We start from the raw sequence: 6,183 nt of genomic DNA, 5'->3' as shown, positions 1-6,183 counted from the left end.
CGCCCCGCTCCCTCCTCCAAAAACGTCCGCGCATCGGGAGCGACTCTCCCACTTCCGGGTTTGGAAGGGGTGGGGCCACGTCACGAGGAAGGGGTGGGGCTACAGGGTACGGTGGTCACCATGGTGACGGGCTGAGTGAGAGACTTCCAGCACTCTAGCTCTTTCCCGTCAGGAGGGAAGACGGCTCCGCCACCGCTGTGGTGGGGGACGCGGAGAGGCGATCCGAGCTGCCACCGGGTCAGCTCTGGGTCAGCTCTGGGTCGTCTGCGGAACGTGGGCGCCGAGGAGAGGTTTTGGGAATGAAAGCTGGGTCGCCGAGCCCCTTGCGACCTGCCTCTGGCTTCAGTTCGCGCCCTCTTGGACTAAGCAGGTTCCCTCTCCGCCGTGTTGAGGTGACCTCTTTGAGTCCCGGGCTTGGGTGGGACTCCTCCTTGGCAAGTCCTCTCTTCTCAGCAAGTCTTGTTCCTTTGGCACAGCCACAGACGCCCTCCATTGTCCTCCACTGAAGACATCCCCTTCCCTCTCCAGAGTCGTGCTGACGTTCTGACGGCTTTCTGGGAACACCTCCCACGGAGCTGCCAGCTCCATCACTTTCTCTTAAAGGAGTAGAGAATATTGATTTATTTATAATCATTTTTCTTAAGCAAGATGTTGCAGATGTCATCACTTTTTGAGTATAATATGTGCTGCAAAAATTGGTAAGGTTGAATGACATTCAGGTCTTCTTGTTTGAAGTTCTTAGGGGTCCTGTCACAAGGTCTTGTTGCAAGTGCTTCTCCCTAATCTGTTTTAGGGAAAGCTTGTACCGTGTTTACATGCCTTTGGATTTTGCCCTTACCTCAGGCACCTGTTTATAGGGTTAAGGTCAGGGGAGAATCCTAGTAAATTGCATCTTTAGGTATGACCTCTGCCCTGCCCTGCTCAGGAGTCTTGGGTCCCAGTATAGAACTTGGACAAATCCCAAAAACATTTCCCAAGAGCACAGTAACACATTCGCAGCCCGTCCCCCTTCCTCCATCATAACCTCTTCTGGAATTTCGAGTTAGTCACAGGAAGCAGTCTTTTATTATAAGCACCTTCATGTGTAGGGCATGTTCCCACGGAAGACTTTTAACCTTGGTGCTTTTCCTCAAAACTTTGCAATAGTTGTAATGAGTGGAATAACTGACAAATCACTGCTTGTATGTAAAACCTATTATGGGTACTCATCACATTATTTATCTGTCCAACTGGGTTGGGAGCTTTAATTTAGGGAAAAGGGGGGAAAGGAAAGAGCATGATTCAACCAGTGCCTTAGCAAATTGTCAGGCTCATAATAGGTACTAAATATATATTGAATGAATTAATCAGAGAAAAAATAGAACTATCCATATGTATTCCTAAAACTGTATTCCGTAGATCCCACACCCTAGACATCACTAACAACGTTACTTTAGTAACAACCCCAATATAAATATATATTTTGTTTGGTAATAAGTTTTAACTTCACTGTTGATAATGAAAAACCATTCACTATGTAGATATGTTTTGTTACATATATACTTTCATTAAAATGTAAAAGATCAAACTCAATGTTTTGTTTCTTTTAGAAAAGGACACCATGGTCATGTTTGGATCCTCAGTTGTTCTATAGCACATGGCAAGCACATTGTCCATCCCCTAATCGGAATGAGGAACATTTAATATCTGTGAATTCCAGCTGTCCTGTAATTGCACAACTGCAGGAAAGAAACACACCTGGTGTTTAAGGCTGTGAAGTTTTGCAGCTGTCATTATTGGGGTCTGCCACATGGTTCCCACAACACCAATCCCTGTGTGAGAATTTCACTTAAAATCTGGAATGTTCATAGAATACTCTGTGAACACTAAAGTAAACAGATGGCCAGCTGGCTCTCAGAATTACTCAAACCCACACTCTCTCTCAAATTGATCTCTTGACAGGATATTTGTTTTTAAAATATTTTATTTATTGATTTTTAGAGAGAAGGGAGAGAGAGAGAGAAGGAGGAGGAGCAGGAAGCATCAACTCCCATATGTGCCTTGACCAGGCAAGCCCAAGTTTTCGAACCGGCAATCTCAGTGTTCCAGGTCGATGCTTTATCCCATTGCGCCACCATAGGTCAGGCCATGGATATTTGTTTTTAAAACACACATGCAAAATAATCCTAGATATATCTCTAATGCATGTACACAAACCAAACAAAACAGTGATTACCTCTAGGAAAAATTGGGAATATAAGGAGTGCTAAAGGAGAACTTTGGCTTTTAGATTTAGTATTTGAATTTATATAAGAATGTATTCAGATGTTATTGTGTGATAAAAATAATTAAAAGCAACTTTATTCATGCTTTATTTTTTAATGATGAATTTCTTTTTATTTATTTATTTGTGTTACTTTATTCATGCTTTAAAGCTACCCTAAACCCTGCTCAAAATCCTGCAATATCTCCCCACTGTCTTGAAGCTGAAGTTCAAGGTCCACAGGCTAGAGCAGGTCTGGCTCTCTCAAAGGGCCCAGAACACCCTACGAAGTCTCAAACCTCCAGATGTTTGTATATGGTCTTCCCACCATTTAAAATGCCTCCCTTCCTTAACCCACCAGAGTGATTTACCCCTTTGTACCCCCAATAACTGTGGGTATGTGAAAAAAGAAACAAAACACTTAGATTTTCACAATAATACCAATTCTTGGAATACCATCCTTTGAAAGCTTCTCAGGGTACAAGTGACTGCAGTGTTATACATCAAATCATGCTGACATCCAAGATTGAAAATAAATGTTGTTTCCTCATTGCCAGACAAAGTCTGTGTCAGATACATACTACACTGGATTATAGGGATCAGCCACAGAGTGAGGATTCTGGAACTGCTCAAGGAAGATACAGATGTGACTCTTCTATAGATTGCTACCTAAAGGTCCTATTAAACAAATTATGTACAATTATATTTAATTAACATTTATTATCCTTTGGGAGTTAAGAAACCTGAGTTCTATCCTTGGGCAAGACACTCCTCTCTCTGAGAGTGGTTTCCTTCTTTATAAAATAAGTCCAGGTTAGACTAAATGATCACTAAGTTCTTGCCAAGTCTAAGATTTTAGATTTTATAGATATATGAGAGCTATGTTACAGACTCTTTACTGTAGCCTTTCCTCAAAGTTGCTTCTCCCTGACAATCCCCCTCCACACTGCCTCTCCCTTTCCAATCAACCTATAATAAAGTATCACAAAAATGCCTCTTCAATGAAAACAGTATTTTAATTTCTTGGATAAGTTCATGTTTGTCCATATTAACTTTTTAAAATAAAAGTTCCTAAGCAAAGGTATCATCTGCCAACCTAGCATCTCATTGTTTCTTCTGTAAACAACAATGTGATAATCTAGCTTCAAACCCTGCAACATAAGGGCTGCACTAATATACTACAATATAACGCAAAACAAATCTGGAGAGTTCTAGAAAACTTTATGAATTCTTAGTGGTAATAAAGACAGTGGTTAAACAGCAACAAAAGTGAGAAAAATATGTTTTGAAATAGTCTAGCACAACGCCTACATATAATGGGCACTCAATTAAAATGTGCTCCCATTTCTTTGTTTTAATCACTAAAGCATAACACATTGAATTCCCTAATCAAAGATAAAAAACATTTGCAAATATCCCTCGCCAGATAGCTCGGTTGGTCAGAGAATCATCCCAAAGCGCAGAGGTTGCTGATTTGATTCCCCGTCAGGACACATACAGAAACAGAACAGATCAGTATTCCTGTCTATCTCTCCTCCTCTCCCTTCCTCTCTTGCTAAAATCAATAAAATAAACATTAAAAAAAAAACACATTTGCAAATAGAGGCAAGGTAGACCACAGACTGGTGCCATGGTGTCAGAGTACTGGAGTGTGAACTTCTTCTAGCCACTCATCACAAATAGTGTGAACTCTCTACCACTTATGAACTATTTAACATTCTGGAAAAAGAAGGATCAATAACAGTACCTGGCTCAGAGGGTTAGAGTAAGGATAAAATGAGATAGTTCAGGTTAAGTCCGTAGATACATAGCTAGAACTCAAAAGACTATTAGCTAATAATAATGGTATTGAGAACCTACTGTGTTCTGGGCACTGTGCTAGATGCACTACATATATTTCTATTTCTCATGACAACCCTCGCAAAGTAGGTACAATTTTCATTTCATTGCTAAGGAAACAGATTCCAAGAGAGTGGGTAATTAGTTTAGGCTCATTCAGAGGCAGGGCCAGGGCTCACACCATGTTTGTTAAATCTAAGATTCTGACTCTAAAAAGAGTGTATTTTTACATTGATATTGTTTGAGTAATCGAAAGGAAAGTGGTGAAAATCGATTTTACTGTCTTAAGTACAAAGTATAGAAACAAGCATCCTTTTTGGCAGCCATTCTTCAGAGCTCTTTTTAATGCTCAGAAACGTTTCTTTTGTTCCCCAAACTGACCCAAGAGTAAAATTCTTTTAAACAAAATCTCTAGTCTCCAGGTTCTAATCTTAGTATTATCAATAGCTAGCTGCTGCTTGACCCCTGACTCTTCTCTAAAATGAAAATTTGAGTTACTGAATCATAGATCCTTTCCCACGCTAAAATCCTTTCCCTCCTGCGGGTCTAAAGGCAGCTCTGCAATCAGTTGCTGCCATCCAGAGGAGAAACATTGTTGCGGCCCAGAGAAGGAATTATGGACGTTTTACACTCTGGTGACAAAACTGGCTACCATTTATTGAGTGTTTACTACTGTATGTGCCAGGCACTTACCTGGGCTTATTCCGCATGTATTTCTATTCTTCAAGGCAGACATTATCCATGTTTTTAAACTGAGAAATCATAGTTTAAACATTTCAAGTAACTTGTCCTGTGTAACCCAACTAGTAAACGAGTAACTGAATTCGGTTTGGAGTCTGATGTTTTTTCAGCAACAAGAACCAAAATAGAAGCATCTTGCAAAGGAGGGAATGTGTTTGCAAATCCATCCTTTTTTGCCAGAGCACAAAATAGATTGTGTTTCACCTTCCCTGAGAGGACCCTGGACCTAGCGGCCAGCATATAGCTCAGATCCCTGTGCAGCACTTAAGCTAGTTAAAGCTATTTAGTACTCTAACATACAGATTATTTGTTGAGTATGATAAAATGCAGAGTCCCATATCCAGAGATTCTGATTTCTGGTCTGGAGTAGGGCCCAGGAATCTACATTTTAAACAGATATGCCAGGTGATTTTCATTCAGGTGAGAAGCCCTGCTCAGTTACACTGGACTGTGGTTTCTATAGGAGCTTGAACAGAATGAGTCAGATAGCTTCCTGAGGCCTATCTAGGATGTGCACTATTTACTTTTTCAAAGAATGGGCTGTCAACTTGAAGATGGTATTTCTAAATCTGGTGTTTATTCTCCAGGATGGGCTCAAGGCTTCCTGGATAGGAAACTATTGGCTACAGGATGGGCTTTGCACTCTTGTCTCAAGATTCTGCATGTATGAAAGGTATTTCATATAGTCCTAAGTATACCAACCAGGCCAGTCATGATGACCAACTTCCCTCCAGCTCACACTGTGTCACCCACAGCCCCCTGCTCAGCATTAGGCTGTTTTCTGTGCAGGTGACGTCATTGGACTGGGGTGGGCTTTGACTCACAGTTGGCCAAGGACTGGAGGTGGTTTGACAAAGATTCGGCCTGGTATGGGAAATGGTAACTGGCTAAGCAACCAGATAGGATCCCCCCAGCATGTGGGGTGAGAGACCTGAGACCATTAACCACTAGGTAGTAAGAGATCAGAACTAATAAACAGAAAGCTGTGTCCTCAGGAAGATATCCCCACTCCCTGTGGCGGTATCTGAGTGGGCACTTCTCAGATCCTCTGCAGAAATCACCTCCACCGCAGACCTACAAGCTCCCAGAGGGCACTGATTCTCCTTCTCTCTGAATTTCATTATCTGAGCTTAGTGCCCAGAGGGGGGAGTAACTAAGTGCTCAATACACACTAACTGAAAACAACATAAAAGCACGTTCACAGCATCTATCATTTTCATAACTGTTTAGGGAGTGTTTTGGCTTTGTTTTTTATCTTCAGCCCCTTTTCACACATGAAGAAACTAAAGTTCAGTGATCATGATTGACTTGTTAGACATCAAGGAGCTAATCAGGTGTGGAGTCAAAACTCTCCATAAGAA

Source organism: Saccopteryx bilineata, chromosome 4 (assembly GCF_036850765.1).
Source record: "Saccopteryx bilineata isolate mSacBil1 chromosome 4, mSacBil1_pri_phased_curated, whole genome shotgun sequence".
Classification (NCBI taxonomy): Eukaryota; Metazoa; Chordata; class Mammalia; order Chiroptera; family Emballonuridae; genus Saccopteryx; species Saccopteryx bilineata.
Note: the sequence above shows the minus strand (reverse complement) of the source record.